This window comes from Erithacus rubecula, assembly GCF_903797595.1.
Source record: "Erithacus rubecula genome assembly, chromosome: 8".
In the NCBI taxonomy this organism is placed as follows: Eukaryota; Metazoa; Chordata; class Aves; order Passeriformes; family Muscicapidae; genus Erithacus; species Erithacus rubecula.
Window position 1 is genome coordinate 14,221,627 of NC_136659.1, and position 20,599 is coordinate 14,242,225.

The window sequence follows — 20,599 nt, forward strand, 5'->3', positions numbered from 1 at the left end:
ATCTGATGTTAATCTTTGTAAATCAGGCTAGAGTGGATTAAAATGCAAGAAAGGAAGAAAACCTTACTACAGGTTAATGAAATGGACTGAATCTAATCCAAAAGAAACTAAGTGATTATAAATTGAAGATTACTGTAGAATAAGTCCCTTGTAATCCTTCTATAGTTGACATTGGATGTGTGACTTTCTAAAGGCAGGTCTATTAGAGTTTAATTCCTTCAGTGATTTTTTTTTGTTATTATTTTCCAGAGCACTGAATTGTCTTATATAACTAGTTCACTGCAGTTCTGATAGGATTGAAAAAATCCTTTTCCACTTTGTTTATAAATCATAGAGAAATCTCCACCTTGATTATTTTTAAGAGGGTTGAATATTTTTTTTTGTTTCTTTTTAAAAGCAAAAGAAAATAGTTTTTCAACATCTCTCCCTGCATTTCTTTCCCTAAGCAAATTAAAATAATAAGTAATTAGAATTAAATATTTTGGTTACAAAGCCTCACACCAGGTTGGGTGGGTTGGATGGGAGGCTGTTGGCTGTGTGTGCAGTTAGCACACACCACTGGTGTGTGCTCAGCTTGCTGCCTCTCAGGTGCCACAGCCTCTCCACAGGTGTGCTCTCCAGTCTGCTGAATGGCAGTAATTCTGCTCCCTCACCCACACAAGTTTCAGGGAAAATAAATAATAGATTTATTAATGTATTCTCATTGAATTGTATTGGATTAAGATAAGATTTAAATAAGCAAGAAAATTCGCCATTTGTAGGAGATAGAGTAATGGGAGTGCAGCAGTGCCATTTCTCATCCTTACCAGATCAGTGCACTTTCACTGATTGCATTGAAGCTGAAATCACAGTGGTTAACAGCCAAAATTCTCTCTCAACTGTAATTACATATTTTAAATCTTCATATAAGTTAATGTAAAGTTTTGCACTAACAGAAAAGTTAGCTACATAATTATTCAATAAAAAGCTTTTACTATAATGCACACAGAAACAGTGATGAATTTAGAAAATTCTAGTTGAGAAGAAGCTACCATATTGGAATTCTCAATGCAGTGAAGCTGTAGAATCAAGACAAAGCACACATCATTAGGATACTGATCTTGTTCTTTTTTCTTTAACTGACTTTAATATTCCAGGCAAAACACTTCAGCGTTTTATTCTCCAGTCTCTCTAAGTATAGTTAAGATTGAGGTGCTTCATAATCTTTGCAGGCTGATTTTTTATTAATTGGTGCACACTTTATATGTATGTGTATGTATAAAGTGTATCATAGTCATCTTTGTTTATTTCAATTTCTGTTGCAATATATGTTATTTTTGGTAAAGAGGTGATTTTTTAAATGAAGGTTAGATTTAATCCACGTAGGGAATGCTTGTGATCCAGACAGCATCTCTGTCAAAGCAGGATCATTGGCAGTATGCATTAGTAGAAACGCAATGGGACCTGCACCAGCATATGACAGTCTAAATGGCTTTTTTTATCAGCCATCGGCAGAATTTTCAGAATATATCCTTCTGCATGTCCAGAAACTTTGTGCCCAATGCTCCAGAAATTCTATAGCTATCTTGCAGATGAAAGGAAGAAGAAAGAAGACACTGTTGCAGTTATATTAAACTGCTCCTTTCTTTACCTAAGTGAAGATTTTATAAACGAGGAATGCAGAAAGAATTTATAAAGAAGGATTTATAAACAAGGAATGCATATTATAATACAAAGTAATCCAGGGTCCTTTAGTATCCGTGAGACTCTTAAGAAGAAATATTTCCTTGCTTAATCCAGTGAAATTTCTGAAACTGATGACTCTTTCCAGACTGCTTAGTGCAGACCAGTTCTTTGTGGCAATCAAACAGGCTTTGTATCATCAGAGGAAGTATTTCTGTGTTAAGGAGCTGGGATTAGTCTGAAGGGTGAGCAGGGAATTTAATCTCACTCGTATTCTCTACATGTACTTTCAATGCAAAGACATAACAAACTTCCTGTACGTCAGGAAACTCACTGGCGCAATAAAACAACAACACATCAAGCATTTTAAATTTCCAGGGCAACAGACATGGTGATGGATGACTCATACCCAACTAGTCAGCTCCTGAGTAATCAACTGAATAAACTTTAAAGTGATAGTGGCTATAATAAACTTTAAAGTGATAGTGGCTATATTCTTCATTAGAAGCTCTCATCTGTGATTGACTTGATGACATCTAAGACCGAGTTCAAGACCTTTTCTTGAATGTAATCTCTATTACCCCAGAGTTTCAGTGTGTCACCTCTGATCACTGTTCCCAGTATATTTCATTGGTTATTTATATCCAGAAGACACACTGTACTGGAGGTCTGCAGAAGCCTGTTCTGCAGCAGCTTTGCTGTGTTTACAGCTCCTTCTCCCTGAGCAGCAGTACTGCTGCAGCATCCATAGTCATCTGAAGGTGCAGAACAACGTTCTGTCATCTGCATGACCAAGTGTGTACCCCTCATTACTGTACCCCTCGTTTTGTTATCATCTGACCCCCATTACTTCTGCCAATATTTGAAAAATGTTGCTGTCAAGATGCTCCTTCATTTGATACAATTTACTGCAATCTGTTGTATGCTTTGTATGCTTTTAGTCTGTTTTATTTTTACAGAGTATGAAAACACATCTTATTGCCTCAAGCTTAAACTAACCTAACTCAAGAAAAGTATTGTCATTTTTTACTGATAATCCATATTAGTCCTTTAGAAGCAAGAATCCCAGGTTGCTGCATTGGAAAGCCAGAAAAGACTATTCTCTTTGATCACATCACACACCTGATCTCTATTTAACCTACGACTATATCCCAAGAACTGTCAGAATTCTTTGAAATGGCTCAGTCTATTTTCCACATTTATGTTTTCCCTTGTCACACCACAGTCATCAGCAACCTAAAGTAAACCAGAGTCAATTCCAGAAACTGGATTTTTTTTTACATCTGTAAAATTTATCCTTAACTTCTCATCTTAAGTTAAAATGATACTTCCTTACACACATACAGACATATATATATATATATGTGTGTGTGTGTGTGTGTGTGTGTTCATGTGTCACCCACACACTGCTCAGTAAAATCAATAAGATAGCATCTAAAGAATGGAACTGTTAAGAATTACGGCCAAGGTAAATAGGAAAAAAAGAATGGTTCCTCCTCCAGGGTGCTTTAAAAATGGCTGTGGGCCTTATTAATTGTTTGGGGTGAATTTTAGCATAACTCAGAGGGTTGTGAGATGATTGAGAGCTCTCTATCTAGAAAGGATAATCTTAAATAGTGCTTCTAATTCTTAAAAGTGATTCCATAGCCTGTTTTTTGCTTCACCTAAAAATATATTCAAATCCTTTGTCATTTACAGAGATGTTCAGGTACTCAGGTCACTAAGGGTTTTTCTTACTGTAGAATCAATGAACATTAATTTAGAGAAAGCAGAGAATCTGCCTGAGGTTTTGTGTCTCAAAATAGAAGATCATCCATAATTCAGGTTTTAAAATACAAGACAAGTTAAGGATATCAAAATGTAGCATTTAACTCCTGGGAAGGATCTGAATTAATTTGGACTGTGTGAATGCAGGGAAATTTTTAGCTTCCTTGTTTTTCTCTATTAAAAAAAAAAAAAAAAAAAAAAAAAAAGGGAAATGTAAGTTAAAATTACAAGAAATAAGAGTTCTAGTTCAATGCACTGTTTAGAAAATATTCAGATACCAAATGACTGTTGAAGAGAATTACCCTTTATAAAAACAAGTGTGTACAGTTCTTGGAAGTCCAGGCTTTTTTGTTACTAATGTATCATGACCTTGCCTGCACAAAATTTTTGCACACGCTATCATTAATCATTACTACTATTAGAGATCCAACACAATATAACTAAATTAATCTCAATTTACTAAAACATTAACATACCAACAGCCACCAACTTTGTGAAATCATAACACTATGACAAAATGACTAAAACTCAAGACTAGTATAACAAACAATGCAACTGAAGTTTAAATGTATTTCTACACATTTCTTTTTTGAAAAAAATAGAACAGGTTATTGGCTTTACTGTTGTGACATTTTATTTTGTGATTAATTTTAAAAAAACATTGTAAAAACTATAAACTCATTTTAATTTGACAAGCATTTGGTAATTAATTTTCAAACAATGCTATGGGAATCTAAGAAGCACTCTTCATTTGACATGTATTTTATAATTTATTTTAAAACAATGCTGCACAAATCTGCAAAGGCATTATTCATTTGAGAGTTCATTAATTATGCAAATGAGTTGCAATTAACAAATCTGTTCTGAGGATGGCATTTGCATAATAATGAACTTCATGTTTGTGACATTATTTAATAAGATACCTTTGTGCATTTTTAAACAAAACACCCTTGTGAATAATTCGGATAAAAATGGACAACCAGTCAGTAACATTAAAAACCAAAATACTACCAAGAGCAACCTCACTAAAATAAATCATATTGCCTAAGCTCACTGTAATAAAAAGGTATGCAAAAGCCGATTAGTCTCTCCCTTTCAAAAAGGAGACTTTTTCATTGGTGGTGTTTTCAAAATGGTGCTAAGGAATGGCATTGGGAAAGAACTGGTATTTATCATGGCAGCTGGAAATAAACGAATGCAAACTCCTCTTTAGCATTGCTGCTCTGTGACATAGATGGAGACTCTGCGATGATGACATTCTTATGTGCAGCATATGAGCCAAAACCCTAGAGATGGTCGTCCGCTGGTTGTGTGGTTAGCAAATGGCAGCAGCATCAAAAATATAATTTGAGTTAAATGTTTCTTGCAAAAGCAGAATGGTCAAGCAAAGGCCTTTTGTTTAAACCACTGCAGCAGTGAGTTACTGCTCATAGCAGCCAGGGATCTGAATGCCCACACATCCCATGCAGAGCTTTGGGCAGCAAAGTTTTTAGAGCAATGCAGACCTGCGTGGCAGCTGAAGGCAAGAGTCTCAGTGTGAAGAAAACGGACTTCAGTCAATCATGAAGCCTTTGTGGCACCTATATTTGTGTTTAGCCCAAGAGGATGTTGCTTGGCAACGCTTGGCAGAGTCTTGGTACTCTGATGGAGGCAGTGAATCAGTGATGCGACTGATAAATTCACAGTGGCACCTTCTAGGTGCATTGCCTGAAAGCTCAGAAGGCTGGAAATCCTTAGACAGGGCTTGGATCATTCCCTAGTGCCATTGACTCTCCTCTGGCATCTCTTGTATTTATTATTCTGCCGTCTGTCACTGATGAGGAAGTATTGTTTAGCATAGCTGTGTATGAATTCTCCAGGACTCGGTCAAGTGCTTTGAAATACATGTGACAGCAGCTTCCATCTGAAAAAGCATTTGCAATAAAGGCAGGCAAAATCAGCATAAAGATATATAGAAGAAAATGAAAGAAATGCTGCAAAACTTGCATCTCCAAAATTTGCAGTATTTTAAAAAAAACCCAATCTTAATTGGCTATTTTTGGTAGAATACTTAAAAATAATGAGCAATAGGGGAAGAAAAGAGAGAATATGAGAAACTTTTCCATTAATAGATTTGATTGGTGCTATGTTCTTATCTGTATTTATACTCAGGGAAGTCCAAGATAAGGATATATTAACATTAGCATTTACAATGTTGCTAAGGAATTTCCATTGACAATGATACTACTTGTGTCAGATAAGATATAGGAACTTCCCATTGGAGAGAACTTACAACTGAGTTGACAAGAGAGAGAGACAATATAGGTAGGAGGAGATAAAACAGATAAAATTGTCACACTTTGAGATGGCATATTAATACCACAATAACACATTTTTTTTGTACCTTTATAAATCTCAGAGAGAATAGGTTTTGTTTGGAAACAAAAAAGGCATGGAGATGGGAAGCAAGAGAAAGGGGACATGAACAGAATGGTGAGGCAGAATAAAGTGATGGTATGAAAGGGTTTGGAAAGGTACTCAGTAATCATCAGAGAACAGGACATTGAAAAAAAATAGGAGGACACCAAGAAGTACTACCAACCACTAATTCATGCTTAACCATTGGCAATCTAGCGCTTAAACTCAATTCCAAGTGGAATTATACTCAAAACAGCTCATCATAGAAAAGCTAAACACACCTTAACACTGTAGCACTACTCCTAACACTTCCAGCCACATCATTTACTGCATCCTACAGCCTATGTACATCTTTGCACATGTACTTGATAAGTGTGCAAAAGACATTCTTGGCAACATCTGGAGAAGGCACCTGCTGTAACTGATGTCAACAGCAACTTCGGGTTTTTTTTGGCTTTTGTTGGATTTTTATACTTTTTTTCTTTTTATAAGAGGCCCAGTTTCTAAGCTCTGGCATCTACAAAGAACTTACATATTAACATTTTCGTTAAGGGATGAGAGGAAAAATTTTGCATTTCAGCCCGTTCCATCAGGGTGTTGTAAGCAATGCCAGTTTTCAAGTCATCACCAGTTGGTATGGAAGAGAGATCAAGCTGCTTCTTTTGTGTGAACAATTGAACAGGAGTTATCCCTCAGCACAAAATTAGTAGAGGAGGAAGTTCTAACATGCATCATATGATTGTTTTTTGACATTATGCATGAATAGGTAACAGTGTGAAAAGAAAAAAAATAGAAATATGGTTATTAGATCATAAAATGATCACTCCTGAGGAGTGGCCATGTCACCTTGTTGCTGCCTTTTCCTCTTCTTTTTACAATATTTGGACTTTTAATTGTCAGCTCCACTGCTCATATTTCTTCTGAGCATCCTTCTCCAGGTGCCCAGCCATGCAATGGTGTCCCACAGGTGTTTGGGATGCTGCTGGTGTTCTTATCTTCCATCAGAGCACACAGAGGCTGCTGATTCCTTCAAGCCTGTCCCACTGCTTCAGCTCCAGTCTAGTTCCATTCACATACTTTAAATGATTTTGATAATCTTCTCCTTTGTGATCTCACTGCCAGCAACTAGCCCCTCACTGGAATTAATCTATGATGTTTTACATGGGCAATTTCCAAATGCTACCTGATAGCTTCTTGTCTTTGTGTCTTTCCCTGCTTCTTGCTTCCTGACAGATTTAACACAACTTTTAGATACCGTTTTGGTCAGTCAGTTATCTCCCAGCTCCCTCATTCAGTATAAAAAAGCCAAGCAATGACTTTCAGAAACTTTCTGACAATATTAATTGTTACTTTTCAGAAAATGGTTGTGTCAATTAAATCATTTGCTACATTGTCAAACCAGCCTTTAGTGCAGTTTTCTCTCTATTTTGGGATAACTCTTCAGGTGGGATTTCCACTTGTTATTGAGACCATAAGCAGAGCACTGCTGTATTAACACAACATAAGTGAATTGTCTTTGGACAGTTTAACACAGTCACAGATGTCTTGGTTCATAAAATGTCTAGGAAGCCTTTGCTGTGCTATATAAATTTGAGATACTATTTCTGATATTAAATGATAACAAAGAATCCTGTCACTTTGTGCTTTGAGCTCTCATCATTTGTTTTCATAATTTTGCCACACAAATAGTTAAAACAGTCTTACATGTAGACTCATCTCCTTGTATTGATCATCAATAAAATATTGCCTTCACAAAATACTTATCTGTCTTTTTATCTTAGCTGCTTTTGTAAATGCAACTTTTGCAGATAACAGTCTACAACTATAAAATTGACTAGAACTCAGTAGCCATTATATGATTCTTGATATGTGAGCCTTATTTTTGTTTTACCAAAGTAACATATTAGTTCTTTGGAAAAGAAATAAAATCTATTCAAAGATCAATGTAAAAAGTAGATTTATCATTAAAATACTATAGCACCATTGGGTCAAGTAGTGAGATTTTGATATTTTCTCAAGATGAGAGTAAAACTGGACATGAATTTCAAATTTCAAAAATGATTACTGAGAACTGTATTTATTACTGAGAATTAGCACTGAATTGATACAGTTTGGCATAACCTATACTACAACAAAAATGCCACACTTTCATAAATTCCATAACATTGTTATTAGTAGCTATATCCTGCCTACTGTGATAGTATTGTGGAGGAGAGTGGGATTACTGTGGTTTCAATGAAGCTGTTGTGGAAACAAAGGCCATGCTTGCTGTAAGTTGCTGGGGAGAGGGAACTGAAAGGTTAAAGCTGCAGCTCTATAATGAGTTGATCATTTTACTGTAGCCTCTGGCATATTTCTACTGTGTTTCACTCCCAGCTATTGACCTTTATGCTGTTAGATCGTGGGATTTCCTCGTTGTCCTATTTTAATAGCCCTGCAAAGACCAGTCAGGAGTTTAGTACCAGAAAGTATGGTGAACTGATTTTGTAAATAGCTGATTACTAGCTAGCAGTGCTCTAAATTTAAGGTAGTGATATTTATGAAGTATAAGATAAAAAACTACAATTTTTACCTTCTATAGACAAAAGAGACCCTTTTCACTGTTTTGTGCTAGCCTCTTAATTGTACTGAAAGACCAGTTCCCCTAGAATAATTGAATTCTACTTTGTACTGCTTTCCCCCATGAACTGGCAATGCAATTGATACTTTCAAAGGTTTAAAAGCAATAGATTGATGAAAATAACTGAAAAGCCTTTTTTTTTTTCTCTTATATACTCCCTGACTCTTATGTATTTTAAATGCTGTTGCTGTAAATTAATGTATACCAGAGAGTATAATGAAACTTAATGGTGTCTGTGTATATCTGTATAAGGCCCTGCTCAATCTCACTAGCTCTTTCAGTGAGATCTGTAAATCTTTTCTGTATAGTCATTTGTTTCCCATGGTGATCCCTTTGAAAGTTAAATATAGGGGAAAGAAAACAACCTTGACCACATCCCATTTTTGACCTCTTTAAAATTCCTACATGCTCACTTGCTGTAGCACCAGGACATGCTATTTTTGACCAAACTGCATATAACCATGAGCTGAATAATTGACAAGGGAAGAAACAAACACTGTGCTGTGTATTTGTGAAAGGACATACAGACACTGAATGCAGAAAGAATAAGGCCAGCAGCTGCAGTGTTCCTGCTGCGTGGCCAGATTTTTCTGTGGTATTCTGTAAATTTCTATAGCACCCATTCACAAATAGCCTTCAAATCAAGGCAAAATTATTATAAACATGAATGTTTGGAGAGAGATATTGTCTGGTTCAAATACATTCTTACTCCAATTTAATATCTAGCTATAATGTTCTCCAGTATTTCCAGAAGTTTCTCTTGAGTTATAGCTCTGTCATTCAGTTCAGTATCAGATTTTCTCTACTTGACCGCCACACTGTATTTTGTTCAATACATTGAGTATAAGAGAGATTCCTCCTGCACAGATTGAGTTTGACTCTTCAACATTGCATAAATGATCTGCTGTGGTGTGCAGTGATTGCTTTCTCTGGATCCTGCCAGAGCTTCTTTGTGGCAGAGAGGAGGTAGCAGAAGGAAATACCCTCTTCCTTTGTACTCACAATCTGTTCTTGCCAGCACAAATCTGTAATTATATAGGCTTTACTGTGGGCAATAGCTGCATGGGAAAAATAAATTCTTTGGCCTTCATAGTCCATGTTGGGTAATTTTAAGTATAAAAACTTGTCACCAGACCCACTCGCAGAGTGTGCTATTGTATTTCATTCACCATCTTCACATCTCTTCTTGTATCAGTGTCATTGCTTTTATAACTCACATAATATTTATCTTGTTTAAATATCCCTTTTTTCACCACTCTTCTCCATCTCTCATAATTTCTTTATAATCTGGTCATTTCCATCCTCATTCTCCTTTATGCTTAGGATAATTACACCTGTGTAGCCATTAAGAGCTTGTTTGAAACTTGTCTTTATCCAGCTAGACAGTGCTCCTAGAGTCTGTATAAATTCGTGTTTTGATTGCAATTAAAATAGCCAGTAAAATATCTATTGCTGTTCCTTCCCCCAGTTGCATTCTTGTTTATCTCTTCAGGTATGCAAAGCTTTTGAAGACAGACACAGCAAAGAATTTTCTAGGTCAGAGTAGGTGCTTTGAGCACACCATGTGTGAAGAGCCTCTCTTTTTTTTCCTCAAAACATGAGAAAACATAGTGAGCAAGGAAATCCCTGTGTAATAGTTGCATATAAGGTGATTATATTTCGCCTTCAAATTGAATACAGTTCTGTTTGGCTCATAGTAAAAAACGGATAAAAGATTGTTTAAGAGGCTTAACTACAACTGAAATTAAGCACCTTTCTGTGTTTTAAAAATTCTACACATTGAGACACCAGAAGGAGGAGGGCTTTTAATCTTGTTTCCATTCTTTATTAAGATGCTTTGTGTAATTAGTTGCATTTCTATTGGAATAAATGGTAATTTGGAATTCATCCAAATTGAAAACCTAAATGAAAAAAGAGCATTAGTGCTGGGTTGCATGCTAAAAGAGGCAAACTTCTCTAGGGCAGATTTGTTCATGCAACTTGGCCCTGCTTAAATAAAATCTATAGAATCCATGTGGAATTTAAGGGGGAATGTAGCGCATAGGATGGATGGGAATGAAAAAGAAAACAGATTTTCAGCCAGAAGGGCAATTCACTTATAGTTAAATGAAAAACCCCTAAAACCATAAAAAATTATCTATGCTATGTAGAAACTTGGTTTAGAAATTAAAAAAAAAAAAAGAAGCCTATAAATAAATGCAAAAGTGTGACTCTGTGTTTTACATTTTTGAATTGAATGTGTTTCAGCAGTGACTGATACAAGTTGCTGTATTCAGGTGACAGAATCATAAAAGTACTCTGTGTGCTGCTGTAGGGTATACTGTGCCACTGATTCCAATTATAAATTCCACTCTGCAGCTGGCTGTTTGTCTTTTTTAAAATATTTGAAAAGCATACCATTTTCCCCTGTTTATTCAGGCAGTTATTAATATTTTAATAATAATATATAAAAATAAATTCCCCCTGACCTTTTTTTGTTGTTTTTTTTTTTTTTTTACAGTTACTGGTTTAAAGACATTAATCTCCAATGCACTCTTGGTGCTTTGGGGGAAAATGGCAAATTTTTGTTTAGGGAAATTGTTACTGATAATGCACAGTACCTTTCTGGGGATAAATATTTCATAAGGAGTTTTAGTGCACAGACTTGTGTACATGAACAACAAGCACACAGGCCATGATGGACTGGAATGCCACTGAAAGAGCTGTCACAGTCCATTGTGTCAATCTGAGGCTGGTGTGTGCTTGAATAAACTCAAAAATTCTTGGTGTTAGTTCTGGTGACATTTAGTTTGTGTGAAGAATCCAGATAAGGAAGGCAGAGGTTATAGAGTCTTGATACTTGATCAGTTACAGCTTACTGGTTGGCACTGGTTTTCGTAATACGCCACATAAATCATGAAGTGTTGGTTTGACTGTCAATGCCTAATAGTCTCCTTAAAGGCAGGGTGACTGGCTTTGAGAACACAGTCCATGGACTGTAGTCAAAGTGTTCTCCTATAACCGTAGATTTAGGCTAAACACATGGAAAACCCAAGCCTATGGTATTGTCTGTGTCTGTAACACATTGGACCAAGTGTCAGAGCTAGCTATTATCAATACAAATTATAAGACCTACTTCGAGGGAAAAAGGTCAGAAATAAAAGCTGGGAAGTTCACAGAGAGCCCAAAAGCAGATGAACCCAACTTTTGCTGTCTAGAGAAAAATAAATTCTTACATTTTCCTCAGTGTGTCATGTGACTAAGGTATCACAGAATAAATCATAGGAAAAAAAATCTTAAATATTCTTGAAGATCAGTTTGTCCTGCCCAAGCACAAAAGAATTGGCATAGCTAATTAGATCAGTATTCTGATCATTGAACCCAAATCTCTAATTAGGGGAGCCAGGAGATGCTGTGTAAGATCTTTTGTCAGCCCAAGATGATTCAGAGGTTACCCAAAATGTTGGCCCAAGATGATAGAACAGAAGAGACCATGACAAAATAAGTAAAGCAACCTCTGATTACAAAATATTGTGCTCATTTCAACATAAAGTATCCTATGGGAAAAAGTGTATGATTTGGCCTCTACCAGGGATTAGAGGAGGCGGGCAAATTCAGTTTTGAAGGATACATGAGTGGAGTGTTTACCCAAGCTTTGCAGCAAGATATGAATGCATAAATACATGAGCAATACATTTTTGGTACTTCACACTGCAGCCGCCAAAACGATGTTACTGAAAATAAGTTTGTCTTGTTACATTTCAGAAATGATCTTTCCAGGACTAGCACAAAGTACAGCTGTTTTTCCCTGGTTGCCATTATACTTTTTCACATTTCACATCTGTTCTGAGCATATGTCTAGATTGAGTTTGAGGCCTTTTCCTTACACACAACATGCTCATATTCTGAAGATACATAAAAGTTACCTATTGCTACTGTTTTTTGACCAATCTTTTCAACTTGTGACATGCAACAACTGGAGAGAACAAATACAAGGCAATTGTCTACTAGTAGGGCAACTAAAATCTTGGACAATATTTTAAAAAAATCTAATTTTTAAATGATCCTCTGCACCAGGTGCAAGCAATTACTTTTATCTAGCATTTCTTTATGAGCCTACCGTAGCCCTAACTTTAAACAAGAATATGTTCATGTGTATAATCACCCCATATAATAACTTTTTTCACAAATACTGCAATAATCAACCTTTCCATAGCTTCTTTTGCCAGTTTCACACTAATCTTTTCTGTATGTCTTAGACACTTCTGTATGGCTTAAGTACCCATGGTTTTGAGCACAAACATTTTCTGTAAATATGAACTGAGATAGGAGTGCTTTCTATCCTTTCAAATGTAGCCCTGTAATGGCTTTTCTAGGTCTGCTTATCTTTGGAGTCTGAAAATGTTGGATTTTCATTTTGTCAAAGGCATCTGTAGAACAAAATTGGCTAAAAATATGTTTTATGTTACAGCAGAGTGAAGCCATGAATCACATGGTAACACATTAGAGTGACTAGTATCAAAGGAGCCCATGGGGAATTTAGGAAAAGGTAGTTAAGCAATTAATGAAGATATTTAAAATCCTAATATGGCAGAGACAGCTTTGAAGGCAGCAAGGGATTAATATTTATTTAATAGATCATCAGATTCTGTGCCAAAAAAGAAATATAACAGGAGCTACCCTACTCTGAATGCAAACATGCACAATTTGAAGAATATTTTGTGGCAGCAGTGACATCAGCATATCACACTTTGTCATGATAGCTGAGAAAAATATCTTGCCTTAAAGAAAAAATTCCCTTTGCTGCTTTTGACTATTTTGGCTGAAAATTGCTTCAGTGATCCAAGCTCTGTCACAACACATTGACTGCAATCTTCAACAAGAAAGGAACATATTGCTACTTAACAGAGGTGACAAGGGTTACTTACATGATTGACAGCAGATAACTGTAACTGCTCTGCAGTATGTTGTGGGGTTTGATGTGACTATCACCTGCAGGCAGGAATGGAACTTTATAGTTTCCAGAATTGCTGGTCATATTGAATGGATAAACTCCATTTAGGCCAAATCTTAGTTCTCAGCAAAGGTCAAACTTCTGTGTTTATAATGGTTTTCAGAAATTGTTTAGTACTGCCTTGCCTGGCATAGTCTCTGAAATGCAGTGTGTTAGGAGTGTAAAAGAGAGCTGTGAAGTTTCATGGTTTTGTTTTGCAGGAAACCTGGAATTCATGAAGAGCTCATCTTTCTTAGTTGTACCTTAGTTTTCTAGCACAGTGATGTATTGTCCTCCTTTGCAGTTAATGTATTAATGAGGTTGCTGAGGAAGGTCATGAACAAAACTACAACTAATGTATTTGTTTCTTCAGACACAGGAGGTGGGGTTGCCTTATGCCCTCTGCTCCAGGGTAAAAATAAAATTGTGTCTAAGACCTGGCTTGTCCTAAGTAAGTTAGAACAGAAGAGAATGAAGGTGTGACAGTTTTTCTATGGTCAAAGTTCAGGGAGTTTTACATGCAGAGATACAAAGATGGAAAAAATACAGGCACTGTTATCAGACACCCATGCATGGGGGAGATGAGAGGCTTCAATGAGTGCAGCAGTGCAGAGAGACTGAAACTATCTCACAGATAATATTATTTCTTTTATTAATTTCCAATAAAATTTATAATACAGAATTAATATAAAAACATTAGGAGAGGTACTCCTTGTAGTTGCTTTTGGCATCACAGAGGACTAAACTGAAATCAGTAGCAAAGAATGGAAAGCTGAGAGTCATCCGTTCTCACCAGACCATCAATCTATGCAATAATAATGACACAGATGTGATTTTTTTAAACTTCTGCTTGGTATCTAACAGTTTTTTTACTCCAGGTGATTTATTTGAGGCCTTGACTCTATTACACCCATTGCTTAAATCCTAAGGAACCTCTGTTTTTGACATGTTGATTTAAGGAGAATTTCTCAAGAAACATAAAATGGTGACGTGTTTTATAAGTAGAGTTCTACCGTGCATTGCTGACAAAGGAGCTTTGCATGTATCATTCTGTTTTAAGTGACAGTCTAAAATTTATTGATAAAGATAATGCATTTATAACAAGGTGAATTTAGTAACTACCACCGTACATCCTTTTTAGAATCATATGCTAATGGAAAAGATGCTCTAATAATTAGGGCTTGAGCCCACTGAATCCAACACCTTCCAATTAGCACTCCCCAGCTTGAATACTACCATTAACATTAAACAACAAAACCAAAAGTGGGTATCAATTCACATAATAGAAACTAATTGATGAAGTTAGAGGGTGTGATTATTTGTGATTACTTTACAGTCATGCACTGAATGTAGGAGAACCTCAGTTAGTAGTTAATCTCTAGCTACCTCTTTGAAGATAATGAAATTGGCTTCCTACTGATGATTATTCATTAACAATTAATTCTTTCTTGGTGATCTGCTTCATTTTCAGCTTCTCACCATAAACATGCAATGGAATAATTACAAGTGGAAATGAAAAAGCAATTAGTGGCAGATAATGCCAACATCTGATTAAAACACAGTAGAACAGATTAGCCATTCGGTAACAGCAACTTTGCTGCCTTCAGCAGGGAGATGTAAGTTACCCTGCAATATTACAGTTCAAGCTGTGTTTCCCTTTTATTGCTTCCCTTGCTTCCCTTACGTTGTGCTCTGCCACATTAAATGCTTTCTTTTATTCTTGGGGGCATTGACTTGTTGTAAGTAATTTTTAAAAATTAAGTATTATTTAAGATGATTTGTCATCCTTCATGTTGATAACCTCTATAGAGAAAGAAGGGAAAAAAGTAGTTAAGCCAAGCATTTAGAGCACTTACAAGCAATTTTTTTTTTAAATTTTTTTTATTTGAAGGAGGGTGATTGAAGATTTGCTTGAGTGAAGTGCGTGGAGACAAAGATCCTAGAATTTAGTCTCCCTTTCCATAGACAGTATTTTCTCTTAAACTAGAGACAACAACAAATATCTTCTGCTGTAGCAGATGGTAGTTGTCTTTATTGTCACAAGCTTAGTTTGTTTTTGAAACATGTTCTGTGATGCTGCTAAGTCTCTAGATCACCTTCTCTGAAATTGATAAATACATGCTATGCCCTTTTAAAATGGTGGATGATTTACATTGTGTGGTACTTGCAATACCAAACACTTCCTTAACAAGAAAGCCAGCTAAGCAAATAAAAAGTTTCCAAGAAATCTGCAAAGCTGATGGGGGATCTGAAAACCAAATCTAGAGCTTCTGTTCTGTACACAAACCACAGGAACTAAAAGGCAAAAATCTCAGCTGGGTCTAGAATACCAGGCTGCATTCTCACATTGCAAAACCTTCTGCACAGCAAGTTCCCATTCCTGAACAGAAACCATGTCATCATCCTCTGGACTACATTTACAAAAATGTTACTTTTCAAATGCTGATTTAGGAAGTGACTTGCTATAACCTGATAATTTTACAGTTCTGCTTTAGGTAAGAAAGTTCACAAACAGATTAATAAAACAGAGCTGACACAATGGGCACAAAAACGAGTCTCTGGCAGGAATGTCATTAACATCACATGATGATGTGGAACTACAGGTTAGTTTGGTTTTCAGTGTAGAGTTAGCACAGTAGTCGGTGTTGTCATGGGCAAATGGTCCATTTGATATTTTTCAGAACAAAGTATTAGGAGCATTTTAGGAATTAATGTTGGTTGGTTAGTTTGAGAAGCTGAATGTCATGTTTTCAAAAAGGATGGCTACAAACAACTGGTGTGCAGAGATTTCTGTGAGAACAGAAAATTTCCTCCCTATGCATGGAAAACAGTGTATTTCACAGTGGGTTTAGGTTTCATTTATGTTTCATTTATTTTAGGTTTTGTTTACATTTGCTGCCAAAGATGCATGATGCAGATGTGCTGAAGTATTTGTTACAAACTCATGATTTTTTAGGCTGAAAGCTCCCTCTCAGTTAGAGTATGGTAAAGGGTAGCCATTTAGCTGCTGTTGGTATAGCAGATTCTGTATTCACTCATTTTGTCATTTCCTCTCATTTTTTAACAAGTCCTGGCAAAACCTTTGAAAAGGCATGATTTCCCTCTCTCTCCTTTAATTATTTATTCTGTTTTCTCCCTATAGAAGCTTTATTTTTTACCATATCATTGGTTCTTGCAAGTTTTTCTCTTTCTATTTTTTTTTCAGTCTTGTCCTTTGCTTCTTTTATTCCAGACCTTTACTTCATTATTTCCTCTACCAGATCAAAGAATACCTTTGTTTATTTTATTCTCAGTAAATCAGTTATTTTAAAAGTGTTTGTCCTATACCCATTTTCTATATTTCTAAATTATCTGTGTGAACTTTTCGCATACATTGTCTCCTATTCTCCTGGGGACAATGGTTCTAAATTATTAAAAATTTACTCAGAGTTTTTGAGGTAACTCTCTCATTCAGATCAGAGATATCATCCTTTTATGCTACTAATTTCTTATCTTACACCTTTGCTGCAGACAGTGGTCATCAGCAGAAAAAACTTTACCAGAACTGGGCTTTTCTTTTTACCAGTTAGCAGCCACAGAAATACCATCCTATCAGTTACATCTATCTGTATTACCTATAGAGATTAAGAATTTTAAATATGTGAGATGAATTAGAAAGAAACAGCTGCACAATTCCCTGCAAAACAGCAGTATTTTAGAGGAAGCTTTTATTTTGTCTTCTATTGATACTAATAGCAAGTACTGATCTGAAAAACCCACAGTAAAACACTCTAGCCAAATATTCTAACCACATATTTGGTGGAGTATGAACTAATCAGACTAATCAGCCAAATGTCTCAGGAGAATAACTAAGGGTCTTGCCATAGCACCATGTTTATTTCACTTGGTAAACTTCTCCTTCTTGAGAACACTTTCCCCTTATAGCTTAAGGGAGATAGATACATTGCATATAAAATGTCAGGAGAATCCTGGTGGCATTGCACTGTTGTGTGAAGCTCCTCTTTAGCTCAACCTCCATTCAATCATACAGTAATGTCTTGCACTAACTTTATAAATATTGGGGGTTTTGTTAAAAAAAAAAAAAAATTGATTTTTTTTTTTTCCATGAGCTTTTTTCTCAATTGACTTATCTCTTGACACAAGGTTCTGCAGCCAATGCTTGGAGATATATCAATAACATTAAAATATAAAAAGAGAAATAAAATAATAGTTATTTCTGATGGTTTTGCCATCTAGTTTTGATTGGCTGAATTTGTGCTCTGTGTACTAAAATTTCGTTACTAACACTGAAAAAGAACTTTCAGGTTAAAATCTGCTTCCTAAGGAAGCTCTTAAATGCTTTATATTTTCACTTAAGATATCAAATTTAATATATGTACTACAGAAGTAAAGTTTTAAGTTAAAATAAGTGCAGCCATTTCATTTGCAATTGTCAATAAAATAGGAGTCCTGAAATACTAGAGATCATTTGTTGATGCATTATCATACATTGCATTGTTTTTTTTTTCTCCTTTAATTTTGGAATTAATAATTCAAACTTATTTTCATGTAGAACATTTGCTCAATAATCTTGTAGTATTTAAGGTATTAGTTAGTTTAATGGATTAATTGGAAATATTCTTAGTAGTTGACAAGAACTCACCCACAGGCCCTTCCAACTTTATGAGCTGTGCTGAGTGGTTCTGCATAGTCCCTTAACAGCAGCATAACCACTAAAACAGTGTTTGCAGTACCCATATAGTAATTCATTATCACACTCACTATGAGAAGGCACATTTCCCATATTAGTTTACCAACATAAGTCTATTTTTTCTTTACAGAACCAACACATGTAGAGGTAGTAATACACATTTTCCCCATACCAGTTTGTTCCTTATGTGACTGGACATGTGCTTGGCCTGGTCATCACCATTTGAATTTCACAGGTTGGGTTGTTGATCGCTTGCAAGATTTGTAACCTGTTTTAGGCATGAAAATCTTTACAGAAAATATTTATCAGCCACCTTGCAGGAAGTATGTTTAGACAGATGGCTGTCTTATTTCTGAATTAGCAGAAACACTATCTGACCTTTCTACTGCCTCAGGCAAGCCAAGATCTCCACCTTGCTACTAAATTGTTTTTTCCTAAATGGTTTTAGAAAGCAAGACCTATAGTTTTGTTTGGTTCTTTTTTTGGGGTTTTTTTTTTTGTTTTTTGTTTTTTTTTTTTTTTTTTTTTTAATTTTTTTAAATTAAAATCTATTGCATGGAGCCAGGAGGTAGAAAGTACATGGTGCTGACAAGTCTGTGGTCATTGTGGAGTACAGGTTTGAGGTCACACAGATAAAATTGGGACTGCTGTTTACTTGTGGTAAGCAGTCAAAAGACCACAAGGCATAAAAATTAAAAAATCAGGAAAACTAGGGGCTTCATTTTCGTTTCACTGACAAAGATTATCCATCACATTCCCCCAAATAATTTTCTCACTATCCTCAGCCACTCAGAGATTCTGCAACAAGTAACATCAATACTTTCCTTGGCAACCATGGCAAACTACAGGTAACTGCCCCATTAAGAATGTCAATTTGAAATGTAAAATATCGTTAGACATTCCGGTTAAAGTAATTTGCCATTACTTTCTCACAGCCTACTGCAACTCCATGGATCTTTTGCCTTTTCTCATAAGACTTCATTTAAGTGATTACCTTTTCTTCTATTAAAGATTCACTGTTGTTTCAAGGGTGGAGATCTAGTAATCAGCACCTGTAATCCTCAAATCCTTAAATTAGGTTTAGACTGATATTTACAGTTAGTTTAAGAAACTTAGATACAAGAGAACAGATGTTGCTTTAAGGCTCAACCACCTTTCTCATCTGTGAAACTTTGAAGTAAAAATGTAATATTTGTTATATTTCAAGAATTTTTAACTAGGCCTTCATGAGAAAAGAACTATGTTTCTATACTTAGCGAGTTGCTAATCGCAAACAATCAAAAACAGACACAAAAACAAAATACAAACCAGCCCCACCCTAAAGCAAAGACCACAACTCTGCAGAAGTGTAGGATGTATGTATGTGTGCAAAGGGGAATGTACTGGGACATATTGTGGAGCTCTGTGTGCTCTACAGAGCCTCTTTGCTGTCCTTCTTCTCTTCCAGTTCTTCCAGTGAAGGAGGAAGGGAATTCTTCGTTCCCCTGTCTAGACACCACATTTGTTTTACCATTGAGGTGGGGGTTAAGAACAGGAAAATGTTTTCCCATTTTCCTTTTTTACCGAATACCAAGCTGGGCTTTTAGGGTAAAGTTTTCACAGGTGTTGAGTGTAATGGCAATCACAATGGATGTCTCCAGCCAACAAGGAAGATTGAAATCTATGAAAATTCTGTGAGTGGATATTTAGCCTCATTAATCTCCTGCAAGAGGGAGAGAGAAGGTGTTGTGTTGGAATCATGGAGGTATGGAGCAAGTATTTAAAAGTAGGAACAAATGGGAAAAAAAAAAAAAAAATTCTATCATTTTGTCCAGTGTTTCCCGGCACTGCTGGCTACATAAAACAGATCTGCTGTATTTTGTTTACCAGCTGTATTTTGTTTACCAGCTAGTAGCACACGGAATAGCACAGAGCTAGGCAGGGACAAATTTTCTCAATCTATGCTTAGTAACATGAAGATGTTCAGACTTGAAGACTTTCACAGCCTATGCTGATCCCCACACTGCTCTTAAGCGAGCGATACAGCAAGGCTGTTTAAATGAGATGGCAACATATGCGTTGGACACTTTGAGCTCTAGCCTTCTGTGGAAATTAGTGTCACACAATCGGTGCCATGCTCCTCAGGCTGTAACAAACCAAACTGGACTCCACCCAAACCCCACTATCGCTCTAATATACATGTCTGTGCAGAAGGTAACAAACGGGATGTCTTTGATTTGCAAACTTGTTTTGGTTAGCACCTACTTGCCAACATTGCTACAAGTAGTTGCTATTTACAGATAAGATGAAAACAAGTACTGAACTGCCTTGAAGTTAAATTGGACGGAAAGAAGATGACGCCGGGCTGTGTTCTAGATTTGCTGGTGCAAACAGAGTGAGTGACAAGCATGTAACTCCTTTCGGAAAACCTGAATTCTCCCAAACGAGAAAATACACCTTCTTTTTAATAAAATAAGTAGGACTACATAGCTCTCTTATTTATACTGTCTGC